General features: G+C 40.0%; 1 pseudogene; it reads right to left on the minus strand.

Moving 5' to 3' along the window:
- Window positions 1–420: 420 nt before the first annotated feature.
- LOC149225255 (uncharacterized) lies at window positions 421–21,118 on the minus strand (annotated as a pseudogene).
- Between the last annotated feature and the right edge of the window lie 657 nt (window positions 21,119–21,775).

Consider the following 21,775-nt stretch of genomic DNA (forward strand, 5'->3'; position numbering starts at 1 on the left):
ATTTCCCCTTGATTACCCAAAATTGGTCAACTGAATTATAACGTGCAGCTACAGCAGTTTCGTAGCGCGCTACGAAACTGCTGTGTAATTTCAAAAACACAGCTTAGGATCAAAATTTCACTTTCTTGAGTCTTTCTTTTTTCTGCAATGGATTTTTCAACTGTTATGAAGCTGTCCAAAATGAATATATGGACACCATTCTTCAAAGGTAAACTTCAAGAGGTAATTCATCAGCCTTACTTGCTTATGTGATATCTTTTAGCTACAGATGTTCTTCATGCTGGCTTGGTTACTCTTCTTTGGACTACTTCTCCTGTGGATTGTTCCTGTATTCCTTCTTTGACCTGACCTTTCCCTTTCTTTTGGTATACCCCTCCATGGAATTCCTGCAACGTGACTATTAAAGAAGTCTGCACCGTCTCAATCTCTGTCACTGCCTCGCTTGCAATGGATGAGTAAACTATATGGCTAAGAGTCAGCAAATGAAGTATCTGAGAATCCAATTTTGCTGGACAAATTTACCTGATAAGATGTTTATGAGATTTAGCACTTATTTAAGTAAAGGTAGTCTAAATAACTGCTCACGTGGACCACTTTGAGTTACGTCATTCAGGAGCAGTTGGGACAACGAGTTGAACAAGCTATATCCACATTCTCAGTCTAAAACAAAAGCAATAAGCATCCCAACTGTGTGACCAACGAAAAGTAACAGAAGAAGAAACAGAGCTTCACTATTGCTACCTTTTGCCAAGATGGCAAAAATTTGCATTCCCATACCAAGCGCTCTTGAGAATATGTGTATGCAGAATGGAACACGATACAGGATACTCGTGAAAATGCACTGGATCAAGACCACTGGAAAACTAAGATGAAATCCATTCGGATAGAAAAATTCCTGTCAAACATGTTTTGCAATATACACCAGTTTAGGGTCCATTCCAGAGTCTTTGTCAACATCAGGCGATTCTCAGTGCCATTGGCTTTATGAACCACAGGACCTGCACCAGGAACCTACCGGGGAATAGGCATGGAAAGCACACCCTTGTTCAACATCCTGATTAAGAAATTGTCTTTGCGCATGATACACATTACAACATCATGAGCTGAAAGATCTTTGACAACACAAAGTCGCTGAATGCTTTGAAATTGAACAGTCTTTTCCAACACAGATGACCAGGAGATAGTTTGCATTTCCCAATCTGTAATTTTGAGGCTGTTCTTATAAAAATCGCGGATCTCAAGTGTGTCTTTCAGCTGGGTGAAAAATCTCAGAAAACAGAATATCCAGTATAATGAAAATATCCCTAAAAACTGAGCTTAAGATTGTTTACAAGGAATAGTTTCAGACTGCCCCAAATCCAAAGAACAGATGCAAAAATCAGAAGGACATTTCCCCGATTGCTCTGATACCATTTTGAAAAGCCTAGCTGAACGACCAAAACCGCAGAGCAAAGTACAACTGCAAACATGTGCCAGTACCAAGACACTTAACGACCTCCTAATGAGGATAAGCGGTTGGATATGATAGACAAAGTGTATAAACTGACAACTGTTGATGTAAACACAACGGATTTTGATAAATATGACAGCTGGGTGAGATTTTCTACGGATCCGAACGAATCCCCGATTTTGTAGCGTAACTAGTGTAAATTCTGGGTTTTGTGCTACGAAAACACCTAAATAGAGTTTATGCGCTACGAAAACTCCTAAACAGTTTCGTAACACATAAGAACCTTCGAACAAAGCTGATACATGGAAACTATGTGAGTTATGAGACCAGTGATGAATGAGAATGGATAGTTGACCTTTATTTAACCATCCCACCAAGACTCCTAGGACTTAAACACTAAAGCAAACAAAAAATTAAACCTAGACTAGCACCTAACCTTTACAATCAAACTGATGTGAACAATTTGGAAATTGTTTCTTAAGTGATAACAGAAGGACTAAGTAGAATTTAAAAAAAAAACTGTGCATATGGGTCTTTAGGTGGTGTAAATATGTCAGAAGTCTCCTATCTTTCACATCTATTGTTTGTAGATGATGTACTTATTTTTTTAGATGGTTCTATCCATGATACCACTTGCTTCAAGAATATTTTATCCCTGTTTTGTAAAGCTATAGGTATGGAGCCCAACTTCAACAAATCCACCATCTTGCAAGAAATAGAGACGAGACTCAAATACCTTGGATTCAGGCTCAAGCCAAATGGTTATCGTATTGCAGACTGGACATGGCTTGTAGCAAAAATTGAAGGGCGCATCAATATATGGAAATAGAGATGGATTTCGAGAGCGGGAAGACTAACTCTTATAAAATATGTCCTGGAGGCCATCCCAGTATATTAGATGGCCCTTGCCTAGATCCTGAAAGGCGTAATCAATATAGTACAAAAAATTTGTAGTTGATTCTTATGGCAGGGGAAAAATGTTGGGAGGAATTTTTCCTGGGTTAGATAGGACAGAATTGGAAAACCAAAAAAATGGGGAGGATGGGGTATAAAGGAACTGCACTTATTTGCAAAGGCACTCGCTACGAAGATGGGGTGGTAGATTATCACATCTGATAGTATTTGGAAAGAGGTGGTTTATTAAAAATACATTCACCCTCTATGAGTTATGGACTGGATTCACAGGCCAACCCATGGCAATACTGATGCATCTATCATATGGAAGGCTATTACTCAGTCCATCAATGTCATTAAAGAAGGTCTGGCTTGGTGTGTTGGAAATGGTGAGTTGGTGCGTCTGGGTATAGATGCTTGGTATGGATGTGGTAATGCACACATTCTACCATTGGAGCTCAGACAAATTCTTGCAACAGATGGCATCACTCAACTCTCTCATATTGCAGACAGTAGAAAATCAACCTGGATCTCACAGAAATGGTTTAATGCACAGGATCTCAGGATTCTGGGAAGATGGAGCAGGGTGTGACATCATTTCATTGGTGCATTGGAAGAAGCTCACATTAGGATTACTTTACAGGAAGATGAAATAATATGGGCTACTACACCACATGGTAAATACACCCCCAGGGATGGATACTCAACACTGATAACTACACAAGATCCGGTGGAGGTGATTTGGTGGTGGTGCATGCTATGGAAGCTTAAATCACCTTATAAAGCCTGCCTCTTCAGGTGGTGTATACTATCAGATAAAGTGCCCACGGAGGACAACCTAAAGCATCGTGCCTTTCATGGTCCTTCTAGATGTTTCCTTTGAAAAGAGAATGCTGAAGATATTGATCACCTATTCCTACATTGCCCAATGGTTTGTCAAGTGTGGATACAGATTACTAGCTCCCTCAACATTGTGCTCATATGGGATGGGTCTCATCTATCCAATGCCTGGAAAAATTGGTGGAATGATGCAACAACACAAAAAATTAGTATCCTCCCTCTGCTTATTTGTTGGGGCATTTGGCTGACCAGGAATTGTACTATTTTTCAGGATGCACCCATTCTATGGCCGGTGTTACAGATCCATTTGGGCACATCAACCCCAACTTGCAGATCGATTCTATTAGGGCTCATCAACCCCTAGTATAGTTGTTACATGCCCTAAAGAAGTTAGTCATCAGAATGCCTCACTTCCCAAGAAGTTCCATCACTAAAAAAATCCAAAAACTACCTCTAAGAAGATCAGCGCAGGTATGCCTTCATTAGGGTGTGCTGCAATGCAAACCATACACTGAAAGGGTGCTATGCAGCGCACTTGGTCCCTCTTTGGCCTGTGCTGGGCGAATTTGAGCGAATTTCCATGAGGGTTTGAAGATTCCTTATCCATTGGAATCCTCTATAAGTTTCTCAAATGCCACCTACACCTTTGAGTTCACATTTGGATGAGGAAGGGAATTAGGAAACATCAATCCCCTATCCCTTCTTCCATGGAACTGATTTCTAAATTTAGAAAGGCATTCATTATCACCATTGATGGCATAACCTCCTTCACTCACCTATAAAAAGATCATTCATCTAAGAGATCATGGGCTGGAAATTATTGAATTGTAGGTAGATGCTGGTGATATGAGATTAGAATTGAGTGCAAGTATTTTTATAGTGTTGAAGTGTCTTGCTTGTCATGAGGTGAAGAGGATGGGATTGAATTGGAAGAGTGTTGCTGGATCGAGCACATATGGGTTGTAATTCTTCCTCTTATCAATAAAGTCTTCAAAACTTTTTCCCTTATGCTTGTGTTATATGTTGACGCCTTCATATGTATATAGCAATAGATCATTATCATTTGCTTTGATGGGTTCTTGTTTCTGTCTGTGTGCAAGCACTTCTCAAGCGATTTAAGTACGTGAAGGAGCAACGGAATCGGTCAAGGGAGATAAGGAACAAGTGGAAGCTACAAGTAGGTTCTCTGTTCTCTTATTTTATCTATTATTTATAGGAAAGGTAGAGATTACTTTGTCTGTTGTTTCTAGACCTGCTACTAAGTCTAGAGGGTTAGGCGTTTGTTCAATAACACTAAATTTTCCCTAAACGGTTGGCCACTTGTAACTATATTGCTGCTATATATCATTTAATCCTTGAGGAAACATAAAATCAACCCGCCGAGGTCATCATCCTTGAAGTTATCGATAAGAATATCCCCTGGGCATATTTCGATGGGTCGACACAAAACATTGGACGTGGGGGTGGGACGGTACTACACATTAATGAATCTCATTATTTCAAGCTGAAATTGGAATTAGGGAGAGGCACCAACAATTATGCTAAACTAAATTGTCTCAGATACCTGTTCGTTTTTGCTCTGGAAAAAAACTGCCACAGAATACAAATTTATGGGGACTCAAAGCTTGTTATTAACTGGATCAACTCTACATATCATTGTCATGTGCACACACTCAGGGGTTTACTAGATGAAGTCATCACTTTAAAATCACAATTTGAGTTTATTGTATTCTCTCATATATACAGGGAAAGGAATTCAGTCGCTGAATCCCTTTCCAAGGAGGCCACACAACAACAAAGGGGGCAATGGTTGATTCAAGAATTCCGAGACCAGGAGTTCTATCAGTTTTTCCACTAGCCATTCATTGATCTAGATGGGTTTATATCTGAATGATTTTCCATGATCATTCAGGCAGCATGCAACTTTTTTGATTAAAATTATAATGCACTATATGGACAACTATGTTTTTTATATGTAAATATTATGTCTTTTATTGTAAATATTGAACTATATGTCACTGATCTGGATATAATGGTTTAGTCCATTACTTGTGATTTTGCATTCTCACATGCTGATGATTTTTTTCCAAGGAAAAAATCGAACTTTTTATTAAGGCAATAAAAAGTTACAAAGTATATGCATTTAAGCATTCAGTAAACAGTATGGCTTTTGAAAAAAACATAGAGTTGTTTTGAAATGGTAAGTTGAGTGTCCTCTTACTCTACCATCTCATTTTGAAAAATAGAAGAGTTGAAACCATTATCTCGGGCCTCCTCATTGAGGAAAAGCGCCCAAACAGGATAGTGATAAGCTTTTAGTATCTCAAAAAACCAAAAAATTAGTAGGAGCTGATGATTGGATTAACTGTATACCATAAAGAAAAACTGATCCAATTCCCGAGCCTCCTCATAGAGGAAAACAACCCAAACATGAATATGGTCAGTTTTCAGTTAAACAAGTGTATATTCGCCCAAGTACATTATCTATTCCACAATCCATTTTTAGCATCAAGTTAAGTTTGAGTTGCTGTAAATAAAAAGAAAAACATAATAACAGTAAAGAGAAACATAACAGCCCGAGGCTGTGAAACTACTGCCAGAATTCTCAAAATTGTGGATGATCCGACACACGGATCTCATCAAGCATGGTTTCCTCTATCCTGCAACAGTCGAGATCCTGTTGTAGATCCTCTTTAGAAAACTGATCTGTTTCACTATTGCGTTCCCTGTAAATATGACATATTGTAATATCATTAAAAAATTGTTTTAAAATTTCTTCTTCTTCTAACAATGGAGATAGAATATAATTATGACATCTTCTCTCGCCATTGGACCATTTAATAATATTAACCGAATCCCCGAAGATCTGAACCGAATGAATGCCCAGGTGGGTGAGCCAACAAAGTATTAATTTTAAGGCAAGAAGTTCTGCATAATTGTTGGATCCATTCCCCAACCCTACAAAGGCTTTAATGCTTTTGTGATCATTTAGGTGTATTAACAACCTTGCCCCACATTTATTATTTTGGTCTGAGGCCCCATCAAAATATGCCCAAGGAGTTCCTTCTCTAATATGTTCCTCTCTTACTATCCTTGGGTTTATATCCCGTATTGGCTTTGGAATACTTGAATAAATAGCTGCGCATTCTACAAAAATGTGGCTTGTTGAGGGATTCTTATCTTTGAAAATAATGTTGTTACAGACCATCCCGATACCCCAGGCTATGAATAGAGGGAGATTTCACAAATTTCCTTCTGGAGAGTCCTTCCACCATTGATTCCATACTTCTGATAGAGTTTCCCCTTCCCAAGTCATCCTGTTCTGTAGCAACCTCCCTGCTTCCATCCATACCTCCTTTGTGAATTGGCATTTTAGGAAGAGATGGTGGATCAATTCTATATCATTTTTACATAAAGCACACTTGACAGGGCCCAACTTGTATCTCTTCTACAAAATGTCCTAGGTTGGAACTTTATTTCTTAATATGCACCAGGAGAACATTCTTGCTTTTTCTGGACATTTCAGCTTCCAAATGTGATTCACCCACCATTCCTGGTTCCCCCATCCATTTCTTGACATAAGGAAATTATTGCCATATTTAGGAGAATAAGTACCCGAGGGGGTATGTGCCCAGACTAGCTGATCTGGCCCATCTCTAAGCTGGACATTTGACCTGGTTAGTTCCTTAGTGAAGTTTTGCCACTCCTCCCTCCATTGCTGGTCGAGGTTTAGGTCTATCCTGGATAACCATGCTTGGCCTCATCTCGTGGAATGTTCATTTTTTTCAATTTGACTTATATGATGTATGCCTCTTGAGTCTATTTGATTTATAAGGCCTGAGGATAGTGTGTATCGTTCGTTGCATCCCACCAAGGGATCCTTCCCTATTCCTGACTTGTTCTCCATTTCCAATCTTCCAGGAGAGGCCTTGTTCTATGATATTAAAAACCTCTATAGTATCTTTCCACACCATTGATGCATTCCAATTATTCTTATTTGGCATCCTGATCCATTCGTCCAAAGGAATGGGATCGATGTACTTTCATTTGACCACTATGGTCCACAGGTTTTCCATCTTTATTATTCTCCATCCTAGTTTTGCAGCTAGAGATGGTCCAAAGGCTAACAAATCTTTTATTCCCCATCCTCCCCATTCCTTAGGTATTTCCACCTTATCCTAGGCCACCCAGGGAAACACCGAATCCTCCTTCAAGCTAGCCTAGAGGAAACGACTGCATACTCGCCTAATCCTTTCTAGGATTCCTTTCGGAACCCATGTAAGCATTGCCCAGTACACTGGGATGGCAATTAGTACTGATTTTATGAGTACCAGTCTTCCTGCTCTGGACAACCATTTGAAACTCCAATGGTTAATCCTGGATTCTAATTTTTCCACTAGCCAGAACCAATCCTATTTCCTGTATGAGTGTGGCTTTAAGAAGAATCCCAGGTATTTGAAACTATCCTCCATCTTTTTATCTTCGAAGGGTAGATCTTCTGCTATATTTATGGATTCAATTCTACTAAAGCATTCTAGGATTAATGAGGAATTTTCCTTATTAATAAGCATGCCCGTCGCCTTGAGGAAGAGTTCCAAAATATTTTTTACATTCTTTGTTTCACTCCTTCTCTCATTGTTGAAAAGAAGAATGTCATACACAAATAGTAAGTGAGTTATATAGAGATTGAATGCCACTTCTGCTCCCTGAATATCTCCTTTTCTTCTCGCTTCCGGTAGCAACTGACTTAGACCTTCTTCTGCTAGGAGAAAGAGGAGGGGGGATAAAGGGAACCCTTATCTCAGCCCTCTTTGACTTTGGAAAAACGAGGATGTCGCTCCGTTGATTAAAACCTCAAAACTAACATTGATCAAGCACCCCACAACCTAGTTTATGAAGCCCACTTGAAACCCTAGGTGAGTTAGGATCATTCAGAGGTACATCCAACTGATTCTATCATAGGCTTTGGAGAGATCAATGTTCACTACCGCCCCTTTGTTTTTGTTTTTATTTATGCTGTGGATGGTTTCCCGAGCCACTCCAATCACTTCATGAATATGTGTTCCATCCAGGAATCCAAATTGTTCTTTTGAAATATGCCTTGAGAGAATCGACTTCAATCTAATAGCTATCACTTTTGCTATTATTTTGTAAATGCAATTGCACATAGAGATCGGTCTAAAATTCTCAAAAGAGGAGGGGTCCTCCTTCTTGGGGATGAGGGCTATAAAGGTGGCATTGAAGGGTTCATAAATTTCTCCTTTCCTCCTGGATTCTTCAACTACTTCAGTTAATTCACTGCTTATTGTCTCAAAGAAGTGTTGGAACAACTCCAACATCCAATTGTCTGGACCTGGGCTCTTTTCCTTTGGCATTGATTTTATGATTCCTTCGACCTCCCCTCTTGTGACTTCCCCCATGAGCTCTTAAGGGTCCTCCTCATCCACATCTCGAGGGAAAGTCATATCGAGGGAAAGTCTGAGCTGTTTGGATCACCTCAGCTAACTACACCTTTGAAGGTGCTTTAAAAAGATTTTTGAAGTGGCTTCTTCCCATTGAAGACAGTTCCTCAAAGGAGTTTGCCTGTATTCCATCTTCTGTTTCAAGGGACCAAATGGTATTTGAGTTTTTCCTTCCTTTAGCATAATTTTGGAATAATTTTTTGTTTTCATCCCCAGCCCTTAGCTAGATAGCCCTACTTTTCAATCGCCATTGTTCTTCTCTTACTAATAGGATTTTCCTCCTTTGGGTTTCCAACATCTTGATCCGTTCTCTTTTTCCTACTGTCTCATATCCATCAGCTTTTGGGCATTAAAGCTCATCAAGTTCCATCCCAATCTGCTTTAGGTTTTATTATTCTTTTAATTTTTTTGGCTATGGCCCATTCAATCATAGCCTTCTTAATATGTTTTAAGTTTTCCATGAAAAAGAATGCTTATTTCCACTCTCACTTGGATCCACAGATCTCCAGGTTTTTTTAAAGAGGGTGTTATAAGAATCCTCCAATAGCCAAGACAGATTGAATTTGAAAGCTGTTATCAACTTCCTGTGAGGATATTTTAATTTGAGAAAAATAGTTAAGTGATCTGAATCACCTCCCTCTCCTACTCAATGTCAAAACACTGGAATCTTTGTCGCTACCTCCTCTCTCAAAAGAAACCTATCCAGTCTCTTGGTCACCCGATCTTCCCCTATTCTCCTATTCCTCCAGGTTGGTCCAGGTTTCAATAGATTAATATCTAAAAGCTTTTTCTCTCTAATGATATTAGAGAAGAAATCAAAGAGCGGGTCTGCATGGGCAGAAGGGCCCTAGGTTTCAGATATGCCCAGAGAAAAGTTCAAGTTTCCCCCGATCACCAGTTTCGGGTTATCCATAAGGGACTTGGAACAAAGGTTATTCCAAAAATGGATTCTATCTTGGCACGGTCCATAAATATTGAGAATCAATAGGTTTGTGCAAAGCTCTAGGGAATATACTTCTATTCCGATCACCTGGTCCAGCCCCCAAGCATTTAGCACTTTTAATATCCCTTCCTTAACACCTAAAGATAGCCCCCTGATTAGCCCTTGGCATCCAGAGCCTGGATGTGCTATCTAGAGCTGGATGTGCCATCCATGCATAAATTTTGACAGGGCTTTTATTACCTTTGATCCAGCTCGCAATGTTTCTTGCAACAACAGAATGTTCGGATTGTAGTTGTGGATCACCTCCTTTAGAGCCAGTTTTTTAGGACCACTGGCTAAACCCCTATAGTTCACGAACAACATAATCATTGGAAAACCACAATGAGGTTTTGCACTGCTCTAAGCACCCAAGATATGGATAGTTGCTTCCCATCCGCAATGTCTAATTTAGCTCTCAATTGAGCCTTTGAAAATTTTGATTTCCTCCCTCTAACCTCCTGATATCCTTCTTGGATAGTTTGCATTTCGAGGACTCCCACGGCCTCCCAAGGGGGGGGGTTTGTCTCGCGGGGCATGAGATTGTAGAAGGGGGTTACTGCTTGTGTTTCATCTTTGTTCTTAGCTTCCTCACCCTTCCCAGGCCTTCGATTTGGATCTAAATCAGGGATTGAAGTAATAATACTATCTAGTTGTTCATTAGCGAAATTTGAGAGAGGAATTACATAGTTCTTTGGTCTGCAGGGACTAGGCTCTCATGCAGAAATAATAAAAGAATGAACATGAGAAATATAAGGAAGGATAGGATCTGGAACCGTACCCTCTATTGGATGACTAAGGCTCCTATCATCCACTGCTACTGGTGCTAATTTGATCTCCTTCTCCTGCTGAGGTTGCGGAACTGTAGGACGATCTTCTTCTTGCACTTCCATATTCTCCACATTGTCCTCCCAAGGTTTGTCAACTTCAATCTAGTCATCCCCCATTCCCGGATTCAATTTTTCACCCTGACTCTCCTCCTCTGCTGCTTTCCCTCCCCCTTCCTTCTTCTCCTGAAACCCAACGGACATTCTTTTGCCAGGTGTCCATATTTATGACACTTGTGACATCTAAAAGGCAAATGTTCATAATCCAACATTTGTGTATAGTTGAAATCCTTGTATTGCATGTTTATTTATTCTGCCAAACCATCTCTGGGGTTTAGGCTTACCAGTATACGGGACATCCCTTGATATCTTGTTTGGAGAAACGACATATCAACTTCTATAAATTTTCCCAAATGGTTGCTAATAACCCTAAATACTAAGTCTACCCAAAGGAACGATGGTAGTCCAGACATACGAACCCACACAGGTGATTCATCCACTTTTTCTTATTGTGCATCAAACATGGGGTTCCACATTTTGAAGTTGTTGACATGGCGAATGTTCGCTATACCAACAAGGGGAACTAACTCGATCACAGATCCCAATTAGATCTGCTTTCGTTTGGGATGGCTAGCTCCAACGGGTTTTAGAGGATCCCGTAAACTACTATATGTGTAGAAAGATTGCTTCTTGGAGGAAGACTTCAATTAAATAAACAAACAAAACATCTAACCTATATGTATCAAATCCTATCTATACTACTGTTAACTACCCTAACCTAGTCCTAACTATCCTAATCTATCCTGCAGGAGCATAACAAAAGAGAGTTTAAACATCATAAAAATATTCCAAGTCCAAATGAATCAATTACTGGTTCACATAAGAACAAGGCTGTATTAAATCCTAATTTCAATACAGTTACTTATACATGAATACACATTCCTTTCCATACAAATAACACTTGCAACTGATGTTTAACAAAGTCTCGAATCAACAACCTTTCATGAATTAACAATGCTATTGAATTATATTCAAATAACTAGGAATAACCATGAACTACTTGTTATCAATATGCACAAAGCAAATCACATTTATCTTTGTGCTAGCAACAACACACTGATTCTAAACATATGAGAGAAAAGGAAAATAAATCTGACACAACAGGCTCCTTCTTGAACCAAACAGACTTCTTTATTCACAATAAATCAAAGTTGTTCTCTCCAAACAAAAAGCCCTGCTCTCCTATCCGGAGGTAATACTTATGCCCCTGGAAATGACTCTCGGTCTTCTTTTAACTTTTCGCTTCCCCTGTTATTTTCAATATACAAATCAAAATACACAGACATAGAACAGTTGGTGTTATTGCTAACACGTAGAGGGCATATCTGCTGCGATGCTTTCCTTTTCTGGGGAAATCAATGGATGTTGATTGAAAGAGAATGACTGCGTGTCATCCCCTAGCACCTGTATCAAGCGGACGTTAATCCCTATCATTTCTTGAAGGAAACTGAAGACACTGTGCTCATCATTCCTACATTTGGCATGCTTTGAGGTGTATCTAGAGGAAATGACATCTAGATGGATTAGCGCTGCCATGAGTGCTTTAATGTCGCCTCTCATCTCTTGCACCTCGCCTGCGGAGATATTTAACATTAGCTCTGAATATAAAAAATATAACAGACGAAACACAAACACTTCCTTCATTAAACTTTTATAAAATCACAAGGAACAAGTGTGAAAGAATTAGCCTCCTGGTCTAGCTAAGGGTGCAATGCAATCAAGTCGCAATCGCATATCACAGCGGACAATCCCATGCGAAATCACCCCTATCAGATTTTATTTTAAAAACCCAGAATACAACATTTACCAGAACACATAGGAATACACGGGAAAATCCGCATCCGGCCATAAGGTCGGACTTGAAAAACTATATACCTGGCTTCATAGCTATCGACGAGTCTGCTTTATCGCATCAGGCCTTATGTTTTAAACGATGAACTCCGCCGATTGCGATAAGCGATTGGGGAGGCGGACCCGAAATATATATGTGCCGCGTTTTATAATCCTTTCGGATCCGCCATATAAGACCTTCCTTTGAAAACATGGATTGGAATGCTTTATCGCAATACAAGGGAATATACGGGAAAGCCCGCGACCGACCATAAGGCTGGACTTGAAAAATTATGCGCCCGAATTCATATTGATCAGCGGGTCCAGTATATCGCATCGTGCTATATGCGCAGGCCTAGGGCTTCACCGATATGCGATATGCGATGGGGCTCCGGACCTGAAATATATATAATATGATTAATAATGCCATCAGATCTAGCAGATCGCGGTGTGCATTGTGTACGAGGCCTGGGCTCTGCCGATATGCGATATGCGATTGGGGAAGCAGACCTGATAAAGTATATATTTTACTTTATAGTCCTGTCGGGTCCGCCATATCGCATTGGCCTTATGTATAGGCTTTGACTTCCGCTAATTGCGATATGCGATGGGCTCCAGACCCAAAATATATGTATTATGGTTAATAAATCTGTTGGGTCCGATGCCTTATGGTATGCATTGAGTTGATTGCGATAGGCGGAAAAAGGGTGATTTATGCATGCATGTGAAGCATTTCCATTGTAAAGAGTTATAATGGGAATAAGGAAGCGATGGAAGGTTTCATGGGTTGAATTCAAATACAACCATGATAAAGAGTGGGGGTTAGTTATGTGCATAGGCATAGAGCACCATGAAGGTTTATTGGGATTGAAAAGTCCCGATGAAGGAAATGGATGAAGGGTTAGAGAGGGTTATGGATGAATCATACGACAGAGAGCTAAAATCCCTGGGATAAAACAGACCATTCGGAGAGGTGAAAGATCAACTTTTTTAGGGGACCCATTCAAAATTGTTATCAAGGCAGGTTTTAACAGGGTGGTGGTTGTGACCACAACAAATGGCGAATTGTTGGGCGAACCAGTTATCTCTATTTCCAAATAAACCTTGGATCAATAGAATATCATGGTGTTAAGATAAAATTAAAATGCAAACTGTACAGATGGACAAGCATGGGTTCCACTTCAACTTTAATTGCTTCAGGTGGGATAAAGACAAATAACTTCTACTTACTGATAGGGTTTTGACAGGCATTCTCCAATGGTAATATTATGGAATTTATTGACCTTCCTTTACCTGTTTCCTACTTTCAAAAATCCTTCTGAGGCCATCACTGGTCTATCAATACCTATTTAGGTGTGTACCTCAGCTCTATATTGCTCATCGAACTTGATGTAGATATGTTTATCTGTACTTTATATGAGAATTTCAGTGCGATGTTTTCATATGATTGAATGGGGCATAGTCATGGATCATGCCATATTTTTAAACCGCTTAAGCAAGGTTGGGCTTGCTGTGTCAACCAGTACTCTGAGCCCAGCAACAGTCCTTACTCTAACCGGCTTCCCAAACAACTTATCCTTCCAGATTGGCAGAAGGAATTGATATGTCATTTTCTTTTAAATAAGTCCTTCCAGTTTCAGGCATAAGGACTAGAGCACAATTGGATTTGCCACATGGTATATGATAGTGAGTTTAGCCCATGAAATGAGATTTACTTGTAGATAACAGGTATTGGAAAATTTAGTGTGGTGGATGGGACCAATGGAGAATAATTGCAAACCTTACAGGGAAGTATAAGCTAGGTCTAAGTGGGATTTATTTAAAATGCAGCATTCCTCCATGCCAGTCCAGCTATAGTTACACATTTTTTGTTTTCTAAATATGCCCTTATATGCTCCAAGTATCCAAGTTATCAACAGATCTCGCCTAGTTCCCAACAGATGCTAATGAGTGGCTTCGGTTTGAATTCCACCTCTAATTTTCCAGTTCTCATGGGCTCATTAAAAATTTGTTTGATTTGCAAGGTAATGATGGATTTAGGATTAGCAGACTCGTCAAAAGGTTAATGAAGGAGGAAAAAGCTGCAAGAGGTGAATAGGGGCAATTTGAAAAAGGTAAAAATGAGACTGGGGGACTGAAATTAGTTGGCTGAAAAGTACTGCAATTCAAAACAGAAGGAAAATAAACTTTGCAGAAAAACAAGAAAGGAAAAGACGGAAATGTAACTAAACTAACAGTAAAAATAAAATGAATTCTAACCTACTCATGAAGTAACCACTGTGTGGTGGCTACTAGAAGTGTCTCTTAAGAGGTTGGTCATTAACAGGGAGTTTCTCAGTGTCTCCCTGTAAGGTTTTCAATCTGTAAGTTCCCTGACCAATTTTTTCCTCAACTTGGAATGGGCCCAGCCATAAGTGTTGAAGTTTCACGTGCTTACCCTTTGGGGTGACCCTATCAGCCCAGAGAGCATTTGTTAGAGCGTTGTGCCACTTCCTCTGGTTGTTGGTGATAGATGCATGGATTACGTGGATGAGGTTTTTATTTGAGGACTCTACAACTCCATTTCCCTGGGGGTAATAGCTTGATGCATGCCTTATGCGAATTGATTTATCGATAGCAAATTCGGTCAACTTTAGTGATGAAAAATAAGAAGTATTATCAAACATGAGAACGTCAGGGATGCCAAACCTGTTGACGATAAATTTCTCCATGAAAGATATTACCTCGTCTTCACTCTCATTCACAAGCCTGTCATGCTCTTTTTCATCAATGAGTGCATTTTTGAATGTCCTCTCGCAATGCAGGAGCTCAAGGATTTTCTTGTCACCTTCGAATGCCTGCCAATTTGAGATGTTATCATGTACTAAAGGTCTGAAAATCAATTCAACATAGCATTTATTCTTCTTTAATCTAAAATTAGGCAAAAGTTTTGCAGCCACAGCAGCCATCAGGTTCGCATCTTGGTTTTGCTCTCGAGGTATGTATGTGATATTAAAGGAATCAAAACTGTCAATTAAGCTTCATACCTCATGCTGGTACCTTACCAGGTGCGGCGCATTGCAATGTATCCTTTTCCTTACCTGGTCCATGTAGAATTTTCTCTACAAATCAGCTAGCTCACTGATATCATGTAGAAATTTCACCTGCAGATCAAACTGATATATGCAATGTACTAAAGCATAATACTAGATCTACATCTACCATAAACTTTGTGGAAGCTTAATTGAACATGAGCAACATCAAACATGAACACATATAACTGATAAGAAGGAATCAATCACACATAACACAGAAGGATTTATCCGGGAAAAGAACCAGCCTGAAACCCCATCTCTGTATTATCAATCAAGTGGAAATCCTCAACAACATACAAAAAGAATCAGCTCAAAAGCTATCCTGCTCTCTCTGTACTCTGATGATGTAGCTCATGGACTATCTAGGCCTGTATATATAGGCTCCACAAGTCCTCCAAGCCCCTATTTCCTTGTGCAGTTTTGATTGGGGTCTAATTACATAACATGTGTGAATTGGCCAAATCATACTTGCTGTCACCTTAGGTCCAACTACACAGTACTAGAAGGAATAATATTCCTTCCTCATGCAAGGAATATTCACTAGGAATATCCTAGCAACTGATAGTACACTGTCCCTCATCTGATCTCAACTAGGTCTCTGTCTGAACTGCCATGCATCAGTTATCCATGAGTGAATACTTAGTTATCTGAAAATACTAGTTGTCACATGCATGCAAGCATCAACAAACTGAATCTCATTAATTTAACAACTTGTTAAATTAATCTAACTGAACTTGACTAAGTTAAACTAAGTCAATTGATCCTCTCAATATAGAACTTATCCTTAATTCCACAATCAGTGGAGCAAATCAAGGACACATTCCCCAATCAGTGGAGAAATTATTGCATGTTCTCACAAAGACTTCAAGTTTTATTTTCCTTAACTAATTAACTCATGGAGAATTAATTAATTAATATTCAAATTGCTGGTAAGACCAAATTCGAATTTTACTTCTTATTTTAGACCAGGGATTGACTAAAATAGGAATCCACACTGCACTGCTAAAAATAGAACTTATATTTTTAACACTTCAATTTTTCATTCCCTGTTGCCCAATCCAGCACTGATGCCCAAACTGCTATTTTTAGCACTTCTATTTTTATCAATTTCTTGTTGCCAATTTGCAACACTCCCTATCAACAAGAAAGGCTTCCTCTCGAACCCGATCCTATACCTCTGGAATGTTCTGCATGCAACACTTCTACCAAGTGTGGTTGCTCCAACAACTCTTGGAACAAAAAAAACTCCCAACTGACCTCTCTGTTGGGCTAGAAACATACTCTAATGCTGAAGCGCTACCTGCTATTGACAAGTGCTCCCTCTCTGACCTCTGCGCTACTGCAACGTCTCCATACATCTCGCACCATTGCACCCTTCTCTGTGCTACCCTGCACTATGCAACACACTTGTGCCTCTCGCATTGCTGCAACTTGCATGCTTTGCGCTGTCCTGGGATTCCTTTCACTGTAGCTCTCTCTGCCGCTCCATCCACATCTGTCTCTACCCATTTAGTCAGTTCCTGCTACTCCACATCGGGGCTCCCGTAGCAAGGTCTCATCCAAGAGGTTGGGTACCTCAAGGATCCTACCCCTCATCCTTGGGACAATCACTCTACATCACCCCACCTCCTATGGCTGCATGTGATCCCTCTGCCCACCTGGCTTGAAGTTTCCCCCTACTAGAGGTCTCTGCATGAGTAGATGTCTCTACTCTATCTCCACTCAGCTTCCCCTGTTGTGGCTGCTCTACAACCTCCTGAAGCTGCTGCACCATTCGTGGCTCCTCCACAATCGTCTGAGACTTCTTCTAGCGCTGCATGTTGAGAGGTAATATACCCTCCCTCTCAACCACCAAGTCTCCATCAATTTCCTTGCTGCTCAAGGCTTTGCATGCATCTTGAACCTCAAGAGGATACAGGTTCTTGACCTGTGAACCAATCTGCTTCACCTGTCTAGCGATGATGTGTCTAAGGAAAACCTTTCCCTTACTAAAGACTACATCATAGCCTCTGTCTTCCAGCATCACGATTGACACCAAGTTTCTCTTCAGTCTTGGTACATACTTGACATTGGTTAAAGTAAGGCGAGCTCCATGCTCCCTCTGAAAAATAACCATGCCTACACCTGAGACACTATACTTTTCATCATTACCTATAGCTATGAGTATCTGGAAATCTTTCTCCTCTAAAGTACTGAACAAACTCTTGTCACTGGTCAGGTGGAAAGAAGCTCCATGGTCAAGAAACCAACCACTTCCCACCACGGATGAAACCATGCATGTGAAGAGTGTGAAATCCAACTCGAACTGTGAAGCAAGTGCCTCACCTTGAGATCCTTCCCCAGATCCCTTCTTGGATTTCCTCAGTGGACAATTTGTAACAAAATGGCCCACCTCATGACAATGAAAGCATCGCACTTTCGATTTGTCAAACTTCTTCCCACCATGGGAAGAACTGGATTCGGGAAGAGAAACCTTCTCCTTCCCCTTCTTCGCCTTACTTGCTAAGGCACAGTTCTCTTCATCCTCCATGGATGAAGAACCGTCTCTAGTGCTCTGTTTGATCTCCTCCTGCATCAAATCCGACCATAGTTGTTCCCAATCTGGAAGTTTCTCTCTTCCATTAACCGATTCCTGGTAGCTATGATAGCTCTTAAGAAGTCTGAGGAGTGCAAGACTCACCATGTCATCATCAGCTGTCACGACCCCTACACTTGCAAGCTCATCCCTGCATGTGGTGAGCTTGGTCAGATACATAGAGATCATGTCACCCTTTTCACACTTGATCTTTTGAAGTTTGTCCTTCAATTCCAGCTTCCTCTGATCACTGCTATTCTGATAAATATCTTTCAATGTTTTCCACATCAAAAACGAAGTCTCCTTCCCATGGAGGCTCGAGACTATGTGATCTTGAACTCCCTCCAGGATGATTCTCCTAGCTTTAGCCACACACTTTCTCCATTCTGCCAACTCTTGGGCATTAGATCCTAAGGGCTTGGTGACTTCTTGATCAATGAAGTCCTTCACCTCGTTATCCTCTAATACTGCCTCCATGAGATCCTTCCAGGCTATATAGTTTGAGCTGCCATCCAGTGCATACTCAAGCCTCAAACCATAGAATGCCATTGATGAAATTTGAAATGTGATAAGAACTATAGAAACCACAAACTTCTTCCTTCTTGTATACTGTTCTTCCTTGATCACCTGTGCTCTGATACGATGTAGAATTTTCTCTACAAATCAGCTAGCTCACTGATATCATGTAGAAATTTCACCTGCAAATCAAACTGATATATGTAATGTACTAAAGCATAATACTAGATCTACATCTACCATAAACTTTGTGGAAGCTTAATTGAACATGAGCAACATCAAGCATGAACACATATAACTGATAAGAAGGAATCAATCACACATAACACAGAAGAATTTATCCAGGAAAAGCACCAGCCTAAAACCCCATCTTTGTATTATCAATCAAGTGGAAATCCTCAACAACATACAAAAAGAATCAGCTCAAAAGCTATCCTGCTCTCTCTATACTCTAATGATGTAGCTCATGGACTATCTAGGCCTGTATATATAGGCTCCACAAGTCCTCCAAGCCCCTATTTCCTTGCGCAGTTTTGATTGGGGTCCAATTACATAACATGTGTGAATTGGCCAAATCATACCTGCTGTCACCTCAGGTCCAACTACGTAGTACTAGAAGGAATAATATTCCTTCCTCATGCAAGGAATATTCACTAGGAATATCCTAGCAACTGATAGTACACTGTCCCTCATTTGATCTCAACTGGGTCTCTATCTGAACTGCCATGCATCAGTTATCCATGAGTGAATACTCAGTTATCTGAAAATACCAGTTGTCACATGCATGCAAGCATCAACAAACTGAATCTCATTAATTTAACAACTTGGTAAATTAATCTAACTGAACTTGACTAAGTTAAACTAAGTCAACTGATCCTCTCAATATAGAACTCGTCCTTAATTCCTCAATCAGTGGAGAAATTATTGCATGTTCTCACAAAGACTTCAAGTTTGATTTTCCTTAACTAATTAACTCATGGAGAATTAATTAATTAATATTCAAACTGCTGGTAAGACCAAATTTGAATTTTACTTCCTATTTTAGACCAGGGACTGCCTAAAATAGGAATCCACACTGCACTGCTAAAAATAGAACTTCTATTTTTAGCACTTCCATTTTTCATTCCATGTTGCCCAATCCAGCACTAATGCCCAAACTGCTATTTTTAGCACTTCTATTTTGAGCAATTTCTTGTTGCTAATTTTCAACAGTCCACAATTATCTGTGAATCACCAAAAACTTTAAGATTTTTTACCTTCAGATCAATGGCTTTTTTCAAGCCCTGCAACAAGCCTTCGTATTCTACCGTGTTGTTGGTGCACGTGAGCTCCAATCGGCTGGCCATCGGATGTTGGTTCCCTTGTGGGTTAATAATAATGCTCCCAACACCTGCACCTTCAAGGTAGTTAGAGCCATCAAAATAGAGTGTCCAAAATATAGAGTCTAATGTTACATCAATTGAATTGCTTCCTACAAACTAGTTCTATCATATACTATATTACAGGGTGGTTCGTCAGTTGGACTATGGGGGAGAGCTTCCAACCATGTGTTTATTGCAGTTTCTTCAATTGTTTCTGCATGGGATTCTCTAAAACAGGTTTCCATGGCACAAACATTGAAACTATAATTCCCAAGGATAGAGTTGGTAAACATTACAAGTTCATTGGGGCCGTTTAATTCTGTCATCACATACTTCATGTATCTTTCACGATCAACTCTCAGCATATTACCCTTTGCCTTCTGAGGCAGCAAGAGATGGGATTAATCAGTTGAGAAATATCCATTGAGTTTTGCTGACCAGTCCCTACTAAGCAGCATTCCATAAGCCTCGGGTATATCGACTACCATTATATCAATGACTTGTGTGTATTGTGGTTTAGCAGCTATCCGAATCAACACATCTTTCAATTCCCTAATTACTTTCACATTTGTCCTGTCTAATTGCATAATTCGAGTCCTAGTTTTCTCGAGTATCGCATGTAGTCTTTTAGCAACAGCATAAGGCATCACAGTGTACAAGGCACTAGAATATACTAAGAAATTGTGTACGTTCATGTTGAGGATTTCAAATGTGATAAGGAAAGGTGGAGTCATGGATTTTGATTTTTTCCCTATCATGGCTGCATTGACATCTTGGGGGTTTCGATTCATTTTGGACAGAGTGCCTTCCATAGCTGATGGCATTTGGGCTATAATGGAGGTGTTGACAGGTCTGGACACTGAATTCTTGGTTTGGCTGCTTGGGATGGTGGGAACTTTGCAGTTCCGCTCATTCATAGCTTTCAGGAGCAGATCTCTTTGCTACGTTAATTTTAGCAAATCAAAGTATGTGATATTAGCCCTAGATTTCTTAAGATCATCCACAATATTGTAATCAATGTTATAAACAGGATAGGGCAGAGTAAACATACCAGTTTTGTTGTTCTTAGGTGGGAGTTTACCATTTTGAGTCGCCTTCATTGCAGTGGGGGATGTATTATCTTTCTCTGGATGGTTTGCAACTTGGGCATTCTTGGGCTGACCACTAGGCCTACCCTTCTCAACAGGAACTTTGGGAGCAGGTGCCTTTAAAGGTTGAACATCTTTCTTTGTATGGTCTACAGGCTTCATCACACTTGCAAGTGGCCCCTTACTTCGTGTATGGATTTCATTAGTGTGGATTTCTGCCATACTATCTCCTTCGTCATCATCATTCTCATTTGTATAGAAATCCCACAGTACATTGATTTGAGATTCTTCGTCCAAGGGATTTTCTACTTGATATTCTTCCTCATTTTCTTATTCTGGCTCTAGCTCCACTATAGGTTCTTCTTTTATAAGGAGCGATCCGATAAGAGCCATCTCTTCCATATTTAAATTCCCTTCGTTGGGTGGAGTAGGTAATGCAAGTTGACCTTAACCACCTTTTGTCTTCTTATGATAGAAAGGTTTGAAGGGTTTTCTATTGTAATACTCTCCTCCATTCCCACTAGTACTCTCTCCAGAATTCCTTTTCATATCGATGACTGTGTTTGTCAATTTCTTAATGATCCGATGCAAACCTTCCACATCTGTGGTGTCCCTTTCTTTTCCCTCAGCCACTTTGTTATCACTCCCATTATTCTTCTTGGATGACTGAGAGGCTTTCTTCCCTTCGGTTGTATGATGACATGTTGTGAGACTGATCATTTCATTCTCAACTTTTATTGCTTCATCGATAGCACCTTGTAAGGTTTGTGCATTACTTCTCTTGACCCACATCGCAATAGGGACAGGGAGAGCGGTGAT

The sequence above is a fragment of the Pinus tabuliformis genome, chromosome J (assembly GCF_031772625.1).
Source record: "Pinus tabuliformis cultivar Carrire ecotype Pingquan chromosome J, CPIR1, whole genome shotgun sequence".
NCBI lineage: Eukaryota > Viridiplantae > Streptophyta > Pinopsida > Pinales > Pinaceae > Pinus > Pinus tabuliformis.